The sequence below is a fragment of the Euwallacea fornicatus genome, chromosome 28, assembly GCF_040115645.1.
Source record: "Euwallacea fornicatus isolate EFF26 chromosome 28, ASM4011564v1, whole genome shotgun sequence".
Classification (NCBI taxonomy): domain Eukaryota; kingdom Metazoa; phylum Arthropoda; class Insecta; order Coleoptera; family Curculionidae; genus Euwallacea; species Euwallacea fornicatus.
In genome coordinates, this window is record NC_089568.1 from 1324733 (window position 1) to 1347246 (window position 22514).

At 36.7% G+C, this 22514-nt stretch overlaps 1 protein-coding gene across 3 annotated transcripts in view; it reads right to left on the reverse strand.

The window, feature by feature from the left end:
- LOC136347288 (histone-lysine N-methyltransferase PRDM16-like) overlaps window positions 1-22514 on the reverse strand; it is a 78327-nt gene that overhangs the window by 12246 nt on the left and 43567 nt on the right. Inside the window, exons 1-2 of one of the 3 annotated variants that reach the window (XM_066297170.1) lie at window positions 16534-16553; window positions 16286-16328 (exon numbers count right to left, since the gene is read on the reverse strand). The exons of 1 other annotated variant lie outside the window; for it this stretch is intronic. The gene's annotated coding sequence lies outside the window, so the exon portion shown is untranslated. Of the gene's footprint in view, window positions 1-16285; window positions 16329-16533; window positions 16554-22514 lie in introns of those variants that run through there. One more of the 3 variants, XM_066297169.1, reaches the window with a different exon arrangement.

Below are 22514 nucleotides of genomic sequence, written 5' to 3' on the forward strand. Positions count from 1 at the left end.
CGTATAGCAAATTAATCGCTAGCTAATTTAGAGCCATATTAATATAACCAATGAGGCAGAAGAAGGTTTTTAATATGCAAATTGAAAAACAAATTTTTACCGAAGTTTAAACCCATTCGGGTATAGTTAACCAGAAGAGAACGTAAACCGAGCGTATTCGCCACGAAAAGCAAAACTTGAGATTCATATGGGAGAAACTTTAACGATGTTTTTGTCAATACCCGAACTAGTAGAACAAACAAAGCGAAGTGAAATAGTTACCTGTCCATTGTCACTTACTTAATGGATAACTGTGGTCCAAACACAATTCCTGACTTAATGAAGCGATAATGCCTAATAAGCAGTGCCTCCGTGCTGCAGCTGAAGCTAAAATGACTGCCTACATGTTAAAAACTGACTTGGACCACACGTTGAAGCCCTCCATTGTTACATTTCCTTTTGGATTTACATTTGATTTTAGTTACACGGGTATTTTCACCATTGTTTCGAAACGTCCCACGTCGAATTTGGTGTATATGGAAGAATATAATTGGTTAGAAGTTGGACGTATTTTTCGATTAGCAAACTGAATTGGAAGGCTTTGTTTTATGGATGCTGTTAGACCGGACGTGGTATAGAGCGAAATAACTTATATGGGAGATTCAGATTGGTTCTGTGGTGAGCTCAATTCTTTCCTATTCATTACTTCCATTTTCTATTTATGGTCAATGAAAAATTTGCAGTATTATTGTGACGAAATAGGGAGATTCTTACGAAAACAGGGGGGTAGAAAAACTATAGTTTGCGACTTGGATCTTTGCGCGTGTATCGAAATAGGTAGCACGTACGTATCTGAGGCGTGTGAGAGGAACGTGATATTCAACTAACAAACGCAGAGATGTAATATGCGTGTCTTTTACGGACTAGACTAACGGCTAAAAATTGATAATGGGAGTGTTTACGGGTTGAATCAAGATGGTGGTATCACCGTCTTTGAATTGGTTATTTGTTGCAAATCTAGCACGGTCAGGGGCGTGACAATATATGTTAATTATTTCATCGCGCTCCGTATAATTATAAACAGTTTTCGTGATTTTTATTTCACTTTTCTGCCTTTTAGTTCATAAAGTAAATAGTCCTTCGTCTCCTCATGCTTTACCCGTCTCTGTTATTCCAGCTTTTTTTATTTCAGTCCAAAAACATTAATTTTTTAAGGCGCCACTGGTTATATTTCACGTTGACCTTGAGTTGATTTCATGCATACGATTCATATGTATGACGCACATGCAAAGGTCCGAACTACAAACTGTAACTGAGTTATATTGAACAGTTTCAGGCCCAGAAAATAGGGATCTAGTGATTTCCCTTGCATTGTTGATGACAAACTTTGAAAGCTCCATAATCCATCCAACCTAACTGGTGTTGCGTGGACATAGCATTTATAGACCCATAAATGGATAGAGACGTGATACTCATGTTTCGGTAAACTTCGTATTTTCTAAAGTCCTCTTTCCTACTTAGAAAGAAATAGAGCACCAATACGAAATTTTGTATTTTCCTAATTCGGTACGCACATAACTACTTTTAGCGCCAGATTTCATCTCAGTGCTAAATATGGATAATTCAATTTGCAAAAAAAAAAATTAATTAAATTATAAAGAGTGAATTAATTTAAAGTAATAACATGCCTGCTGAAAAAGTTTTGGTATACCAGCAAGAACGAATTTGAGAGGTTGCTTTCTATATTTGGCGTTGATCTCTCCGAGAGGGCATCAGCAGCGAACTCAGGAACACGTATCGTAACATATTTTTGGTGTCCGTCGATTTCGATACAATAGAACATTTTATACGGGGTGTTCCATAGAGTTACGTTCAAATTTTGGGAATATGAAGTAACCTTAATTCTAAGACTAAAAAATCCAAAAGTGGCAGGTCAATTTTTGTCGGTTTCAAAGTTACAGCCCTATGAAATTATAAAAATGAATAAACAGATTTAAATTCGAAACATAAATGAAAACATATGATGTTCTAGGATCTAGGTGGGTATGAGTCAAAATGAAGAAAAAAACAAATATAAAGTGTAAAAATCAATTTGTAAACGCGCATTTGAAATGCTGTACCGATTTTCATCTGAAGAGTCAACGATCGACTGGTTTAATGGATGATCTAGTGGTTGGTCCTTGTATTCTCTCGATAGAATTAAATGTTGAAAATTACATGCAATTTCTTATAGAAAAATTGCCGCCATTTTTAAAAGATGTTTCCCTGACCATAAGAACAACTGTGCGGATTCAAATGGACGGTGCGCCAGCACGTTTCGGAATATTTTGAAAAATGATTATCTACTGTGGATTGCTGCATGGCCTCTTAGGTCTCCTGACCACAACCCTCTACGATTTATTTCTGGAAATAGAGGAAAAATTTCCTTTTTCCACAAATTTCAAATATCATAGAGAAATTATTCACGTATATTCAACAAACGGCCCAACAATTATGCGGTAATAAGCGTGATTTAGGGTAGGGCATTTTGAAAATATTATTAATTAAATACAAATTTGCGAAATAGTACATTTTTATTTGGTTTTCGAATTCGTATTTGCTTATGTGTTTTTATAGTTTTGTAGGGCTCCAACTTCGAAACGAATAAAATCGACTTACCACTTTTGAATTTTTTAGTCTTGGAATCAAGTCTACTTTATATTCCCAAAATTTGAATTTAAGGATACGGGACACCCTGTAGATTTCGTTTACAAAGTCAAAAGACGTTAAAAAGGGATTTCGAGAATTGCAAACGATTCTGTGGGAGCAACAGTTTCCTATACAGTTATAGATTACAAAATTTGAAGGTGGGCTTCTCTCAATAAGTGATACAGAAAATTTAGAGAATACTTTTACGTTTGAAAACATGAGACCATATGAAGAAATAAAAATATTTGAACGGTCAAAACTTGTTTTATACAGGGTGTCCCACAAGTGTTTCATTATATTTCATTGGGTAATAGTACATTGAAAAATAATATGACTCCCTATATAAACCATATTCCAATAATGCTTCATTAAGAAGATACAGGGTGTAAAACTTTACTTAAAAAATCTAACTTTTATTGATATATTCAAAACCGTTTGAGATATGTAGACGCATTTATTTATGCAAAAGGGCTATTTTTCGTTTCACCAGTGACGTGCGTACGGACACCTCTAGGCACATTTTTAAAGAAAAACATGGTGCGCCACTGCTTTTTATCAAAATAAAAATTATTTTTAGAAGTTTAATTTCATTTAGAAGAAAAATGCTCACTTGACTCTTTTTCGTCCGACGTATCGTTTGCCAGTAAAAAATTGAATACCGTCTATATGCACGATATTCTCTAAATGGTTTTAATAATATTAAGTTTGTTTTAAATATTATTTATTTGCTATAACATTATAGAAATTGTTCAAATTGGTGGCCATTTTGTTCAATACATAATTGAGCTCGCCTGTTCATTGATACTCTGATACGTTGAAATATTCCAGGTGTGTTTTAAGTTTAACACCCTGTATCTTCTTAATGAAGCATTATTGGAATATGGTTTATATAGGGAGTCATATTATTTTTCAATGTACTATTACCCACTGAAATATAATGAAACACTTGTGGGACACCCTGTATATTCTTTTAGTGTACAAATTGACTACGTACACTGATGGAAATTTTTTTGAAGCCTGAATTATACGCCACATGTAGTTTCACAATCGTTGAAATTTCGCCTTAAAAAGAGTCTCATGGTGAAGCATGCCAATTTATGGTATGATTACAGAACATTATATATTTCTTGTGAAAATGTATCACCACGGTGGGAAGCATATCTCTAACGAGTAAAAACCGCTATACAACAACATTGCAGTAAACTATTTAATAGTTGATGAACCTTCTCCACCATCATCACCATCAACATGATCGTAACAATCTTCCGCAAAGAATGTCGGACTCATTAAACTTACTGTCATCTGCAGTATATCAAAATCATAAAAATCGCGTTTTCTTCAACAATTATTGTCCCTATTATCGCCGTTCACAATCTGACTCTAAATTGTCGTTTAACGTGTTGTTTACGACATTGCTAATACTGAAGCGAAAAAACTAGTACCGCGATAAGAATGCCAATAAGAAACCTCAGATTTTTCATTCACCAACTTAGATAACACAATGTTGAGCCTATATTTGGCAAAAAATATTAAAATTAATTGTTATTGATTGTCGAGAGATGGAGTGTAAAGATCATCGATGATTGGTAAAAAATGAGATGATAAGGATCTGAAAGATGGTACTCGTTGCTGGAAGAAAGAGGACGATCGATTGTTTGTGAGAAATCACTTTGTGAGGTATTTCTCATGGTGCTTAATCTTCATCTAAGAACAACAAGAAGTCTGTAAATTGCAGCATTGAAGAGTGAGTAGTCGGCTAATATTGGCGGCACTCAATAGTCACAGTTTCATCAATTATCGCCCAAGGTTTGCATTGCACTTTTATACGTGAATTTGACCGACTGAAAATTCTCCTAAAACACCACCTCATCTTCACTGAACTCATGGATGTTAGGGTGCAGGACCGTATCGTCAACGAGGAAAATATTTTTCTATGAGAAACCGTTATGGAGCGCTTCCATCATATTTCATTTTTATGTTATTGCTTCTTCACATTGCTATTTCATCAGATATAGCATTTCTCTGTCCACATTAGCCAGCCACATTAGCCATTAGCCATTTGTAACTTCAGAATAGTGTCTAGGGCCTTATATCCTGTTCAATATACACGTAGTGGGTATACTGTTATACACCTACGTGATGTTGACTTTTACTACAGCTAAACTACAGAGCGTTTATTTAAACCTTCCTCTCAATCTCCACGGCATCATCAAATCCCTATGCATGATCACTTAAATGCCATATTATTAAAGCCGTCTTCCAGGATACATGATTCATGGAGAAATTAAGTCCTCATCATGGCAAAGTGCAAATCAATGTTATTATCGAGTATACCCATTTATTTTTCTATGCTGATCCAATATAAAATATTAGTTTATACCATACGGAAGCTAAAATAACAAATTTAAGCTTATGAATATGCAAATTAGGCGGATTCCTAAGCTGTATTAAGACATCTTGTTGCTGAGAATGTGAGGTTCACTATGGCTCTGCCCATCATTCTTGCCGGTTTACCTATAAAATGGGTTCGACTTGAATATTCATGTGTCCGAATTAGTTAGAATTTTTAGTTTTCTTAAATAGTATTCATAAACATGGTTTTCTCTTAGTAATAAACTGAATTGTCGGACGTATCTCACTGGTACTAACGTGACATTTTGAGACCGTAATGTGCTCGATAAGAACAGGAGGTGTAGACTGAAAGAAGACTGAAAACGGTGTGTTTACGTGACAGCAGAATGTTTTGTGTCGTCGGCAAATCAAGATTACAAGGCAGAGACACAAATGGTGTTGAAGACACTTAAAAAATTGCTCCTAATGGACCGGTTATAATTCGGACACGAAAGTAATTTCACTCTTTGCTGAGACAACGCCTTGTATTTAAAAACTTAGTAAAAGTCATAGAAAACTCCATTCGTCTAACTGTTCTGGTTGTTTTACTACAAGCTTTAGGCTAATGGCTTAAAGCAAGGAAAGTCCGTAATTAGATGATATGTATGAACAACTGGTGCTAGTGCTCTGTATAATAACATCATTGTCAATTTAAACGATCGCGTGCGCGAATTCTTACGTGGAATCATCGTCTTGAGATTTCCTAGTTGTGGTATGGGTAATTATCAAAAGGTTGTGGAGGAACATCATAGAGCGTTCTCTTGCAGCATGTTTTAACTGAATTTGATTTTCACGTGAAGCCTGTTTTCGTAGCAGTCACGTGATTTCGGTAGCAAAAAGTAATAATCGTGACATCGTTAGCTTTAAATCTTGCAATTGGGAATTACTTTTGAGAATTATTTAGAATAAAAAATAACAAATAAAAAAATATATTTATATATACAGGGATGCTCATTAGTGCGTCAAAGTGTGATATCTCAGTAAATACAAGTTTTGGAAGGAAATTTGTCTTAGTAATGTTTTTGGGGAATAAAAGGCACGTATTTTTAAATTATTTTCAAATGTACAGGGTCTGTCATAAAAGTGTGGTAGTACAGTAGTAGTTATTTAATTTATTGCAGTGACAAATAATATTGTGAAAATAAATAATAATAATTTGTTATAAATAATATAAAAATAATAATACAGTCATCGAAACTCACTTTTCAAAAACAAATTTGGATGTAAAAAAGGGGCAATTTTCAGTAGCTCAGAAACGGTTGGGTTTAGGGATAGGGTAATGTTAACAAAAGTTGTAGGTTTTTGGATTCTGAACACGATGCCGTCGAGAAAAGTAGGGCATTCTATTTGAAATAAGCAAGTTATTGAGGATTGAAGTCATACAACTTCGGAGGCCTATTTCGAGGGTTATGGAAAACTCTTTTTAAACTAAAACATGTCAAAACGTAGCTTATTATGTCGCCTTGGAGCCTCATGAGATCGATTCCAAAATTCGCAACGATTAGGAAACAGCATTGATTTCCGCGAGACCTTGCAGCTATCAAAATTTTCGAATTTTCACAAATAACTCGAAAATGGTAAATTTTTTATATAAGACCTATTTCATAAACTAGCCTTAAAATTTGACGATAAATCCGAAAATGGCAAAAAAATTGGGGGTTCCATTAAAAAAAAACATAATTTGGTACTGCCACACTTTTATGACAGACCCTGTACATTTGAAAATAATTTTTAAAAACTTGCCTTTTATTCCCCTAAAACTTTACTAAGACAAATTTCCTTCCAAAACTTATATTTACTGAGATATCGCACTTTGACGCACTAATGAGCAACCCTGTATATACATATATAAAAATCTCCTTGGCGAACTGTGTGAATATCAGCAAATAGAGAAAACGATAAGTTGTTAATTCCTTAGTCACATCATCACTGTAATGCTGATAACGATGGGAATCGCCGAACGCTGAAAATGGAAATTGGAATTAATCAGCCTGCGTTCAGACTTTTTCCCCAGATATGAGAGAAGGCATCAACAAGATCGTCCCAAACAGCCCTAACCCTATTCCCTTTGAAAAATGCCCTTGTCAGCTCCTGGCTTTCATATAAATTAAATCCGCCTCTGAAAATTAACTACCTCAGGGGCGCTTTTGGGGTTTTACCCGGTTATGGCTTTGTATACCGGGTGTTCTCTACATGTGTAAATAAAAGATAAACACCGTGAATGATTGAACTTGCCTGTCGGATGCACTCGACATACAATCAACAACGGCCTGGCAAGAACTGGGAATACAACTCGGGTTTTTTTAAATCTACTTTCAAAACTCTGATATTCGTTCAAAAAAGCTGCTTCAGCGTGTACTTCTCTTTCATCCAATTCATCCTTATCTACGTCCGTTTGTTTTGTTTCTTCTCTTCTGTAGATAAATACTACGTCCCCACTTCCAGATGGAGCGGTAGCGATATGTAGGAGCAAAACCAAGTTCTGCAACGTGAGGTAGAGTCGACAAAGCTTTTGGAAGGACTTCTCTTTTGATAATGGTATTGCAATGTGTGCTGAACACTAGCGATATCTTGTTGAGCCTAAAACCGAATTCGTCTTGTATTTGTCTAGTGTTGAGTGTGACCGCAAGAGTGACCGATATTTTGTGGAAGGCAACGAAATTCTTCGTATTAATTCCTCTACAACGTTGCAGTCCAAACGAGGCGACTGACCAAATTACGGTTCCCAGGGAAAGAGGCAAAAAAGAGCTACGGGTCACTGATTTTTTGAAAGTTTAATTTAAAGGATTTCAGTAATTAATCTAGAACCAGGCATTCAACAGGCAAAACAACAGCTATGCAGCAATCTTGTCCTGTCTTCAATTATTTTTAGATGAGAATATAACCATAGGCTTTCATTAATTTGAATTTCTCAGTCCTGTTACAATGCGTTGGCAATTGTATTTGAGTCCTACGCCATTATTTGTACCCCAACCCCAGGTACGACGATTGACAAACATACCAACATCATACAAAAACGTTCCGAAGGCATTTTAATCTCTTTTTAGGCGGGTAAAAAGCATCACTGCAATTTTATCTCTCCCGATGTCCCATACTCTTTCATCTTAATTAAGGATGCCCGCCTGAAATAATGGAACCTTCGGGTGCCGGTGTCTTACCAGAGAATTCCCCATTAATATTCCATTCTTCAATCTCTTTGCCATAAAATCATTCCATTAGGCCATAACGCCATTCAGGCAGCTCCTTTCGGTAGTATTCTTCAGTGACAAGTTTTTCGGACATGGCTAATGTTCTTCTTCCCCGAAACTCGCCTCGTTCCCTCGATGGATTGTCGAATGTCAATTAACTATTTCTCGGAGTTGGTCCGAGTATGTACCGAAATCTGTCATAAAATCTGCATAGAATCGTCGTTACATGGTTCGGGTAATGTTCAAACAACTGAAAGCAAAAACGCAAAGAACATTGGTTGAATCGGTAATGTACGAGGACGAGGTTCTTCAAGTATCCGAATTTGTTGCTTCTTCGAATTGGCTAACGTGTAATAACGTATTCTGTGGAAGTCGTCTACTTGTGATGGCTAAAGAGTTTTTTTTTTGAAGCGGCGTGTTTGGGAGAAGTGCCAGTTTTTATTTGAGTATTCTTGAAAATAATAGAATTTTACACACATGCCTTGTGGCCATAATTTTTGATGCACGAACACCTCGCCTTGTATACGGCACCTGAGAAGCCTTCAACAATTTCGTTCAGAGACAAAATCTTAATATCGTGCCTACCGTTGGCGGAACTTTATATGATCCATGGTGCTGCGCTTCTTCACCACTGTACGAGCAGTAATTAAGTTGTAGATTGTTCGAGTTAGTTCGTTCTACCGTTGTTGGCTAAACTAAATCAATCGGTTTTACAGACATCAAACAAGTTAAGAAGGACAGGAGACCGAGATTGGGAACGAAGATTGAGCCAGTGTATAAGAAGTACTACAACCGAGTGCTAAGACGAGAGAATAACAACTCAACAATGAACCCAGCAGACCAATGGCCTGTTTATGGCGCCTATTCAAAGTGTCTGAATATAGTGCCATAAATTCAACCTGGTATTCTAGCTCCCAAAATATGATGAAAACTTCTTATAACGAGATATCGACGGGTGCTTCGTATTTAATATACAGGGTGTGCAAGTTCATTCCCGAGGTGGGTTTTTTATTGATATTTTCGAAACGTTTGGAGATAAATTAATGAAACGTTGTAGTTTAGTACAAATTTTCGGAGTGTTTATGAATTTCCATAGAGGAATTGTTACATCTTTTTAGGGCAGAGTAATACAGAGGGATAGTGCTTAAAAAGTACCTAAACTTCGCATACTTAATTTTATGGACGTTTTTATACCAAAAAAATAGTGAATATCAAAGTTTTGCAATAAAAAAGGTGCTGTTGTTGAAAGTCTAAACTTTTTTAGTTATATTGTTTAACAATAGTTGTAATTAAACAATGTTCAAGTAACAATGAAAAACCACTAGATTTTATTGATAAATGCTGTCATGTACGGAAATATCCAAAAATATTTTTTTGTTTCATTTCACGGTTATTTGAATTTTAAATCTGATGTTTATTTAGTAAAACGTGTTGTCTACCGATTTGGTAAATTTCACTTTTCTCAAAAACTGTTAGAGGTTTCGGCTTTCAACAAGAGCAACTTTCTATGTAAAAACTTTTAAATTTAAATAATATATTTTTTTATTAATATAATTTAGTAAATTTTTCCTAAAAAATCATCTACAAAGTTAACTACGAAAAATCTAGGTACTTTTTAAGCACTACCCCCCTGTATTGCCCGCATCTGAAAAAGTGTGGTAATTTCGTCGCAGAGATCCAGAAAAAAAGCCAAAAATTATAATGAAATGCAAAACTGCATTAATTTATTTCGAAAATATTAATAAAAACTATGTCCATAAAACTCCATTCCACATCCAGTATATCGAAAGTGAAGCGTCTTTCAATATAAATTTACAAGAAGTTTTCGTCATATTTTGGGATCGAGGACATATGACTGAATCTATGGCACTTTGTTCGAAGATACTTTGCATATTATACTATCCCAGGGTAGCGCTTACAGCAAATATTTCACAACCCTGTAGGAATTTTAACATCGGTTTTAATAGAAACACGTAGGATTGTGTTGGTGCCACGAATTGAAGTGATAACAAAATATACAGGAAGGCGCGTAAAACTATAATCCAAGAAACTTAAAAAATTTTAATTGGTACATCCTGTATATTTTTGTATTTTCGGTTTCCTAGTCGAAATCTATGCACATTTGATGTAGCACATGCTACATGTTTCTATTAAAATCCTTTTTTAAATTGTCACAGAGCTGTGAAATATTTTCTGGAAACTCTACCGTGGAACACCCCGTATTTAATATTGATAATGTTGCTATCTCTCTTTGATACTTTTTAAGGTTTTTCAAATGTGTTCTCGGATGTCACGCGGCAGCTTAATTCCTAATTGTCTGTCGGTGGTACCAGGACAGACGCCAGAGTTCATATTACTTCTATTCTAATTATTGCACTTTCATGGCAATTTAAGCGACTGGTTAACTTTTACCATTCCACAAAATTCGCCACATTGACCTGATAACCTCCCGCTTAACCCGCAAAATCTGAACTACCTAATTAACCTTAATCGCTTGCATTTCTTGAAGATGGTAGTAGCGATTCCCAAGATTCAATCAGCATCACATTCAATTAAAACGCACTCATGTCTCGGATCTATTACTGCACATACAGCATTTAATATCGACTTAATTTTCTGTTTTTTCCTCGTCTGTAATTATGCCATGCCGTTCGGTCATTAGGCACCGGGTACCGGGCAGCGGTAGGCATCTTCGTGATCATTTGTTTTGGCATGTAATGGGTATTTCTTTAAATTGGGTGCTGAGATATTTACGGGCATTAAGCCACCGATTTGGACGTGGAGGTGGTATAAATAAATTGATTGATTGTGCAGGTTTGTTTAATGGTTTGAATGTGGTGTACGCCAGATGAGACGAGTGCTGATGTAGGTGGTGATGAGCCTTGTAAAGATACTTTCACTAGCGTTTCTATTACTCGAGCAAAAAGGTAAGTCCTCAAGGCGGTACCATTGAAACCAATAAATTAATACCCTATCCAGATGAAGATCAATAGAAAGGAGCATTGCAGCGGGCATTTTCTAATGCGGCGACGATTTTTTTCGTTGAATAGTTCAGGCGTTTTCCGGTAGCACAAAGACCGGACTAAATTCTTTAGTCTCTGAAATGGTACTGTGTATCACGCCCCATTAACTAACAAGCTAAAATCGTGACGCCGCCATATGTGCGGCAATTTGCAGACCGTTGCGCGCCATTTTTTACGCAAATCGCGCGTACTTCTCGGCGAAAGTTAGTAACATCACTTACTTCGATCGTTTATCAATTGGGTTCCAGTGGTGCCAATCAGGATAGTAAATCTGTCAACACGAGAACGATTTACAGGCTCGCATTTACATTTGATCTAATTTACCGGCAAGGATAGCGGAATATTTAATGAGAATTTACTCTTTGGACAGATTGGTACACGGTTATTTTATGCTGTCCAACTGTTGAATCCAAGACATCAAACTATCCAAGCAAATTTCGCCGCTCTTCAATGTTGCTCGAAACGATTCGAGTCAACTTAGACAATCTTCGGAATAATCTTTGCTCACAAGGCAGCCACTTTAGTGTGGTTCCAGTTGCCGCGAGGTGCGATTTGGGCGGGGGGCAGAATGGCAGATTTGGGATGTAGAAGTTTGGATTTTGACGTTGAGACTCCTTTTCGAAATAAAAGTGACTCGGCCAAAGCTCTGTGTCAGTCAAAAAGTAAGCAGGATTCTAACGAGGAACCTGAGGGAATTAATTTGGGTGTAGAACGTCACTTGACTGAAGGCTGCGGGAGAACACTAAAGGGGAAGATTAAGAAGAGAAAATGGAAATTTAAAGAACATTTTTTGTTGCGTACGTTCGCGTGTTTTTAGCCTGCATGTTGTTGTAATTTACAGGCCCAAAAACGAAAGAAGATTTATGATGATCATTTGTTTTAGGAACCTTGCGTTGATAATGTTGTAAATGATGATGATGATGATGTTAATGAAGATAAGGCTATTGATGATCTTAACAACGTCAAAGATGTTCTGATTTTCGAACATCCTCGAAGTGTACTCTTTTTAGCGTTTCAATGCTTGAAATATTCCACTGGTTCCATCCGCATCGCATGCAGATAGAAATCCTGCTGTCAGGAACGGCTCATTCTTAAGAACATGTTAGATTTATCGAGATAATCAATTAGATATTAATTTACGATGAGGTAGGGCAAGAATCTGACAAGCAAAAGCAGGCAAGAAAACTTTCTTGATATATAGGCAAGAAAGCCAGGCACCTTCCTAAGCGCTCAATCTAACTGACTAGACTACATACGTTGGCAATCCATTAATTTTTCTTCCATCCTGAATGGAAAAGTAAGTACATGGGCCTAATTTGTCCCGTATCTCCATGTAAGTATGTCTATAGTTCACTCGACTATCCCGCTCAATTCTAATGACGCAGTTAAACGTTTTCAATTAGAAATTTGCCCATTACGCCTGTTACTCTGCCATTTGCGGTAATCGGAAACAGACTTTATGGGGTAAATTATCGTTAGATGTGATTTGATTATGGTTTTTTTTCGGGATTTAACTGCACTGGTAGCAGGTAAACGGATTCGATTATTGGGTTTCAATAACGGCCCTTCACCACCAAGGCAATTTCATTCGGCAGCCAAATTGCACACACCGAGTCAGGCTAAAAAAAAAACTTGAAATTGTTAATCACGCAACTGGTCTTTAATTTACTAACAGCATTAACGATACAAACGGCAACCTTAAAATAATAATTAGCCAGGAATTTCGATTTTTACCTTCCTGACCTTTAAGGAGCCCATTGTTTGCTCTTGAATGCACACGAACGCGTGTGCAATTACAAAATACTTTCCTAAATTACACATATCAGCAGCTGATAGATGACTTCATCCCGCTGCTACTACTTCCATTTGCCCCTAACCTTTGCCGATCCTCTGAACTAACCTGAACTAACTAGTTTAGTAATTATAATTTTTAAATGCCACATTTAATAAGGAATCAATGAGCGGTTAAAACAGCCCATGGACTGGGTGGAGATCGTCGGAAATAATGAATCGCGGCAGCCGATGTAATGTCAGAGATACCGGGAACGATTACTTATGAAAATATCACCCGGTATGGCCCTGCCCGTAACGAGATGTTCTTAAGCTTTGATTAGACGATCATAATCTGACGAATGAAATAGAGGTATACTTAAATAAATGTGGTTACAGCGGTAATTGAACGTGGTTGTAGTAATATGCGTGTGTGCCTCTAATCTTGCCATTTTAACTGTGAAGCTGCTATTACGGGTAATTTTTGTGACACGCCCAAGGAATATCTGATTGGATTTTATTACCACTAGTTAAATTTTCTTGCAGGCTACTTCACGCCTTTGTTGAAACCAAGATCGTATCGATTCAGATTTAACATGGACTAATCTTACCTTACCAGAAATCGAGGAAAAGTTGTTAATGGAATAGCGAAAATCACCTACAACTACGAACAGATACGTAATACACCTTAAAGTTGTCAGCAGAGAGCCGTCGTATATATGAAAGCGTTGCTGGTCATTATGTACAGATGACTCGCACAGTCTTTAAGAGGTGAATTATTAAAGCGTTTTGCTAAGATTAAATCGACCATAAAGTTCTTGTTAAGTTGCAAATGGGGTCGCGTCATTGGTTTGATGATGCATTTCATGGAAATTACCCTTCCATTATACTTAACAACACTTCTTCAATGATACGACCCTAAATTGATTTCGGTGATTCACTGGAGAGGCAGAATCTTCTTAGGGACGAGGATCTATAGATCTACAGAGTGTGTTCCTTAAAAGTCGTGTTAAATTTCGCAGTGTGATTTCTTAGGTCATTTTATGAAGAAAAGGTCGTATGAACACATGTCTGCAACGGCCCAAATTTTTAGCTACAGGGTGTTGAGATTTTTCTTGTAAAATTATAATTTTTCACTTTTTCCGAAAGTACTTTACATGTTACTTCGAATTGTGTTAATACGAAATTGAACCCCGTAATTTCATAAAACAAGTGATTCTATTGGTCAATCAATGGCGTATCTGCATACATGTGTTCCGATTTAATTTCCAAAAAACTGACACGCCACTGACGTTTTTTTCGCGCGAATTTTTTTCCCATTGAGCTGGTCAGTTCTACATGAAAAAGATCTCTTGTGCTTTTATGGTTAAGCGAGTTGTTGATTAAAACAATAAAAATCGTCTTGATTAATTCGTCTATTTTAAGAGTTTATCACAAGTTATTATTTTATATTAAATATTACATATTTTATAGCTTGTTCTAAGAGACTATTTTTGGATCAAATTTACCAGCTTAATCACAAAAGCATTCCTGCGAAAAAACTCAGTGGCGTACCATTTGTTTCGTAAACAACAACGGAAAACATGTATGTACAAACGCCGTCTGGTGAGTAATAAAATCACTTTTTTTATGAAAATACGGGGTTTATGTCCTATTAATACGCACTAAAACTAGAAGCAATGTCTAAAGTACTTTCTTCTAAGAAATTTAAATAACGATTTGACAAAAAAAATTCAATACCCTGTGGCTACAAATTTGGCCTGTTATGGACATAAGTGTATATGAAATTTTCTGCATGAAATAACCTGAGGAATCACATCGTCAAATGTTAGCAGGATGCTAGGAACACGCTGTATAATGGCAGATGCCTTCTGAGGTTATACATACATAAAGGACAAAAAGCCCCCCATAAATTCGTTAAAAATTGCAGGAAACATTTTTCACGAAAATGCCGGAACACAGCAATTATTGTTTTTAGTTGTAAATTTTTCACGTGGCAGACATGTACACAAGTTACCTATGTAATAGATATATGTGCTTTTTCAATATTTTCTTGGGCAACCCCATGTAGGTGGTGGCGTTTTTGAATTCTTTGAAAAATTTTGAACATATTTCCTGTATCATGCCCGCGTCTAAATTCAAAAGTTTTTGAAAAAAAATACGGAAAATAAAAATAACAATGGAACTATGGTACTACAATCTTATGTATTAAGCTGCGTCCCATAGATTTTCTGACAGTGGGCAAGCTGCGACCCAATTTCCTCAAGAACTTTTCTCATCATTTGAGGAAGTATTTGTTGATCTAATTTAAATATGCTTTAAGTTCCAGGTAACTGCATAAAAAAAGTGCATATGGGTGAGATCGGACGATGTAGCAGGCCATTCTAATTGCTCCTTTCACACAATCTATCACCTGTATTATTATTATTGCATGTGTATTTTACATGAAATATGTTCAGAATTTATCAAAGAACTCAAAAGTGCCATGCCATAAATGGAGTTTCATAAGAAAAACATGAAAAACTACATTTATCTAATACAAAAAAAAATGCAAAATTGATGAAAACAATATTTGACGTATTCGGTGAAAAATATTTTCTTAAATGTTTAACAAATTTATGTGGGCCCTTTGGTCCTTGACGTATATGTTCGTACGCTTCAGATTACAAATTGAAGGGAAAGAACTTGAACTCTCATGGATGATATTAACCAGCTAGAAGTGGACCAGGGCAATGTCTCGTACATTTTTGTCAAATACGACCTCAAACTATGGCGGCAAAATCCGAAGAAAAGTCGCCAAGGCCTCTTTGGCTGGGTCTCGGCCGATGCGCTGGCTCATGGCGCGCCTTCGGGACACTAGCACATGGCAGCCTTCTGTTTTAAAAACGGACCATTACTAAACAAAATTATTCTCTTCGCCTGATTATCCTATTTCCCCATCCAACATTACGTTATTCTCAGTTAGTTCTCATGGACTTGGCACTTGGAATTATGAGATATGAATTGAGAAATTTCTATTTTAAAGCTCTTCGCAATCCACTCTCATAACCCCAACAAATACAGTATTAAAACAACATATTGGCACGACAAGTTCTCTATAAGGAACAATTATTCTGAATCCATTATACTCGCTTAGTGATTTATTACCCCTAGGTTTCAACACAGATGTTACAGCCAACTTTTTAACATTTATGTTACAATTTAAAGGTTGTGAAATAGTGTAACTAGCTAATATAATATACTTACGGATGGACGAAAAAGGCATCATATGAGCAGAGCTGGTACTCACCTGAAACAAACAAATCCATCATTATTAAAAGACAATTCGAAAAGCCACCTGACAAGATAAATGTACGAATGCGCGAAAACTGGTAACCCAATATGCTTTATTATTATACACAGCATTTATGTAATTCTCGCAAATAAAACCGGCTATCAAGAAAGGACAAGGGTATCATCATCACATGCTTAAGACGTAACATAAGCCCACGAACCAAGCTTTCAACTTTTACATGGTCCTGCAACGCCATTACCTGTCAGACTGCATTGGCTATAATCTTTAATGCTGATACCGGCAATTAAACTTTTTACATTCGCTCCATTAAATGAAAGATCAACATATTTCATATTGCAGTTTTGTCGTTTACAACTGGAAGATAAATCTTCTTCGCCTCAACTTATTGTTACGAAATCAATCCCACGTGTCAAAGGTTATTATAGAATTATCTTTGGCAGTTATGAATAGCAACTGCAGAGTATTCTTGGTAAAATGTGGTTGGAATTTATGTCGTGGACACTCCTGTGTGTAATTTAAAGAAAAAAGCTAGCGCAAACTGGAAACATTAATAAACACGTGTAATTTTAAATAATGTCTTTGTTGGTGACACTGAAACGTCTAAGATTTATATTACGTGTCTTGGGAAAGTTGATACATACGTTACAATTGGAATGGTTTATAGGGTCATCTCAAGTGCGTAGGAAACGAGGCGTAACGGAAATATGAACTAAAAAGAGAAATCATTTTTTTTTCGCGAATTTCCTTTGAAATTATTCAAATTTCTCTTTGCCTACTCTATTCAATTGCACAATAGAAAACGAAACTGAAAACAACATTCATAAACCTACTCCCCAGCAGTTTCAGGCATAACTAGTCGAAACCCCAACATATTTCTGATGCTGCTGAAAGCAATAAATCAGGTGAACTAATGGTCATCGTTCTCGTTGTAACGGACGCATAAAATATAGAGAAAGTGCCTCTATTCACATCACAAGTCGCATCGTATGTTATAGATCAGGGCCTGTTGATATAGTAGTTTCCTGCATAAACCACTGGTTAATTGAAGGCTTTCATGCACTATTAAAGTTGGGAAATTGTGCAGAAGATGAAACCTGCCGATCGGATATAAATTAATTGGACGAGAGTACCGATCGACGATTTCGAATCAGTACTGCAGTGCGGAAGAACTGTGAAGGGTAACCTGGTGATGGACGTATTTGAAATGGCGTATTTAACTTTAATATAGATTAAGATCGAGTTATTATAAGATAAGTGTTTGTAGTAGAATTGGATCACTTCCTATTGCTATCTACATTAGGTTCCGACTCTGCTTATTAGCTTTTCTATTGGATTCTACATTAATTTGCCCTGACGCGACGAAACTTCTTAACCTTCCGTTAGTCGCATGTGCATCTGACGGAAGGACGCTTGTTATACAGAGCGTCTTTAGCCGAGTGTCCTTTAGAAGTATTTAGAGGACCGCGAAAGCTAGAAGCATGCAGCCATTTGAGTCCAAAATCTACGATCGGAAGTACTTTCGAAAATTGACCACTTCCAGAAGTGTAGGAAATTGATTGATAGGAACTTTGTTATTTTAAGTGGAATGACCATGTTTCTTATTTTTTTTTATGATTCCATTTTGAATTGTAATTCAACATTATGTAAGATGCTATTAATCTAAAATGCTGTAATGTAAAACGTGTAAAGCTTCCAAAGATAGAAATTGTTTTATGTCAAAATTCGCAAAAATCTTCTGTGCAAAAAAGTGGTATAGTGAAACCAACAAAGGAAGAACAACGAAATTTGGCAATTTCACTTTTGCTGATCTCCTACAAGGTGGTCTGCAAAATAAATTGAACTAGCCCGAAAACAATCTCGACAAACTTTACTTGAGACAAAAAAACGATATCAGCCATATTATTTAAATAAAAATGATTGCAAAGAGTACTTTCATGTGTAAATTTACAAGCAAACACAACCTGCTGCAACTGCTTAAACCTGGAAGTAGAGAGTCATGATATTTCTGAGCAGTTTCTTTTACCTTTACCTTGTATTTCACGATTTGAATTAATTTAGCTAATGAATGTTGTGAATTTATTTTAATAAATAAGTAAAATAAGTACATAAAACTTATTTGTTGAATGTTTAAATAAATATTTTCAACAAAAACAATAATTTGCTACATGTCTGTGAGGTAAAACGCGGCCAGTGGCCACGCGTCCATCGGCGAGTTAGAGAATCGGAAGCTGGACCAACTTTAAATTAAGAAGTTAACATTCTTTCGTTCTTCGTGAGGCAATTTTTTGCAATCAAAACAATAATAATTTGATTTATGTACCTATGGACCTCCTGCGGATTTAAATTAAGTTGAGATTCGATCTAGATTTTCTGGAACACTACTTCGTGTAGTGTGACAGGAACCTAAGAATAGAAAAATCGATCGATAAGGGCGACAGCAGTTTAAATCAAACACTTTGCCCTGAAATTTGAATCCCACGCCCTTTGCAACGTGTATTTTGAAATAACTTTATGCAATCCATTACGTTTTTCAAATCGATGCAAGAAGCGATTTTTTTCGTTCGTTACATTGTCTACATTTCGATGCTTTAGTTCATTTTTAGTAGGAACGTACTATGATTTACTAATAACTCACTGATCTATGACTTAATCTAGCCAAACATTACGCGAACCTAAATCGAAATCGACGTATCCCAGGCCAGTACACACTTGCCCATATTCGCCCAACTTAAAGCCAGAAATAGAAAAGTCGGCGATTCCTTTGACAAGATGCCATCGATTTTAGTGTCGTGTCGGCTAGCCATCGGCCGACAGTGGACACAACAAAAAATACAAGCGGCCCTTGCAGCGATTCTCTCCAGGTCTGCTCACACGGCTTTAGGTCCAATACATTATTTATCGGGTCTCTAATCGCACGTAATAGGACTAGCTGCAAAAACCCTGTGGCCCAAGGAAATATAATATTTTTTTGTGGTGATAGACACGTGGCGAAATAACTGGAAAAAAACAATTGTCCTTTTTGGGACATTCTTATTCGAAGCGTTCAGAGTAGCAATATAATCATCGCAGGCGTATGATTTTAAGCCTTAAAATGGTGTTCCTGAAATATTTTAAATATTGGCTTCAGTCTCGTTAACCTAGACTTCCAATAGGAGAACAAAGATAACACTGATATTTGAAATTTAGTTCTTTATTTGTGGACCTAAATTTATGGGCACTTTCGATCCGTTCAACCAAGGAACCTTTGATCTTGTAGTTACCAAAATTTCTCCTTAAACCGTAACTGACATCATCTTTGCCTGGAACATATGATTGTCTGATAAATCATAACGGACCCTCATCCACGTGTTGACTGACCTAGACCACGGCCCAGCAGGACGTAAACCAAGAAACCGATAGACGGTATCAGGAAGAGTTCGAGAGCAGCGGTTTGCAACGCGTTATTTGGTCGAATGCGCTTGAGGAATTCGCACCGCATTGCAGGAACGGGCGATGCTGCTCTCGGCGACTTTTCTATCTTCCTGAAGACCGAACTTTTGTGGTCTCGCAGTATTGCCAAGTCGAGGTGAAAGTCTCGTAAAACGCCGCAAAAACGCTTGGACTGCTAGAAAACCAAACCAACGTCACGCAGAAGATAGATTGTGAGGCGGAAACTCCTCCTGCAGTGCGTCTCCTCGATGTCTCAGACCAGTTTAAACGATTCTAAAGAGATTCGTTCATTTATCAGAGACTTTGAATGAGACTTGGCAACGTCATATCTGCTCTTCACTGTCTTCTAATTCTTGGTCGTGCTGGGCGGATTCTATACACAGGGTCCTCTGGGCACGCCGCGCGCGCTGCTGTTTGAAGCGATTTATGTGCTGCTATCTGGTGCAGCGGACTCAGGTCGGGTCAATCGACAGGCCCCGGAAGTAGAAGGACTGCAGATGTTGGAACAAGGGAACTGGTCGTTTGGCTAATAATTAGAGAACTTGTTGGCGAGTTTTATTTAGTACAAAATCACAAGAATGTTCACTTCTCAGCGGACGGTTAATATAATTTTTGAAAAAAACGTCGACGCATTCTAGTTTACATAATAATAAGACCGATAATTTGTTTATTAAATTGAGGGGACTGAAAGGAGTGGCCCTCGCTGTGATCTAATGTTCTCAATCAAAACAGCTTTGACCTAAGAACGTCCATTACATGGCTTTCTGTCGGTCGTCTGATATTCCATACATAGATATGCGTATTATTAAATCAATATGAGAATCTAATGGAGGACTATAATGCTGTAAAGCATCAACAACCCCGGTGCTCACCAAGGCAAAGATTATCACCTTCACCATGAGGAACAAGTTTAACCACACAGCTCTGCTATGTCGAACACATAGTACCCAATAGAAAACAGGAATCAGTATGCGATCTACAATTACGACCGACTCCTTATCTAAGCAATGTTCAAACTATTGATATAGAAGAACCGTTACGGCGCTTCGACTGCTCTCTCATCTTTTTTTTCATTGCACTGTGTGGTGCGTAAGCGTAACAGGCGATTGAAGATAGAAAATGTATAGCAGATCGGCCCACGATATTGTATCAGGCCAGAATATTTCGATGAAAGAAAAAATGTTGATGCGAAGATAGAAGAAGAAATATCGTGAATAAAAAAAAAATTGAGACAGTTTTTGGTGTATTGGAGCGACTGTATGAAACCTGACCTCATGAGACAACGGCCGCAGAGGAATAAACATTTTAAAGAAAATTTATGATTCTAAAACTTTTATGTAACATTTAAGCAAAAATGGTGCAGGGTGTAGGAGCATAGTAGGTACGAAACTAAATCTAGATCACTTTGCAGAGATTACCGAGGGCTATCGACTTATTATCGGACATCACTAACCATAGGTGGTTCGAAGTTTTCTCTTTCAAATAATTCGAGATGCTTTTGCGTACGAAAGTGGATCGATAGGAAACCATATTTGGCGTTCCTCCAGAGATTCTGAAATAGCCAATTAGACGCTGGTTAAGGAAGTGCGCCTAAGAAAATGGCCTGGGCGACTTGTTTTTCTGCCGGCCAGTACTGATATGGGATTTTTATTTCTTATTTACCTAATTGATGTTGCTATTTATGACGATCGCTAATTTAGTGCTTACCTCAGTGGCACTCACAAGTCTTTTGTCATAGTTCTGTCAATTCTCTTCCATGAGCCAGATTTCCTAGAAGCAAGCGATTCTGTAATAAATTAATAACACAGTTTCTTGCTGGTTTGAACGTCGAGAACTAGCACTCCATTTATACTTATTTGTGCATAAATCTGGTTAGAACTTTCGTTTTGCATTTCTACTAATGATGAAACACCGACGAACACGCAAATACACTAATAGTGACAACCTCATAAATAATAAGTGTGGCGGAGTTTATTGGCAATTAATATCGTTAAAATGAGATGATCTTCTAATTTATTACTGTAAGAAAGAGAGCGGTTTATACGAGGAACTTAACTGAATAGCAAATTTCTTCACATTTAAAATATTGTTCCTTAAGGCGACTTGTGAAAATGGTCCAGAGACACCGAGCAGAGATACCCTAATGCTAAACTCACTAGTAACGTTTACGCTAAGTTCGTGCTCTCAACTGCATATTTTCAATTAACGTTTCTTCGCCTAATTGCTCAAATTACTACCTTGGTAAGTACGAGACTTGGTAAAGGTTAAAATTGCAGCAGACATTTCTAAACGAACGCTTCTACTAACTTTCCAAAACTGGGACTCCGAGTGCGCCCTCATCCTCGTCATTATTGAAAAATACAATATGTCTGTGCCTTTTGGGCATTTTTTTTTGTTTTAGATTGCTTTCTCGTTAGTTCTAGGCAGCCAAAGGTTTTCACATTCAGGTATTTGAAATTTACATTTGTTAATCTAAAAATTTGCTTTTGTCTAGACTCTAGTATTGAAATTAAAAACAAGAAGTACGAAATACGGGCTATATATATGTCTCGCTAGTTTCTGATCTTAACTTACCTGAACATGACCCACATTTCTTTTATCGATTAAAAAATTTTTTTTTTAATTTCGTCTTCAAATTTTCAGTAGGACAAACACGAGAAGGTATCATATTGATTTAAAAAAATGTCCCCAATTTACTCTTGCATGCTCATTTGCAAGAAAATGCTCCAACCTGAATTCTGTGAAAATTTT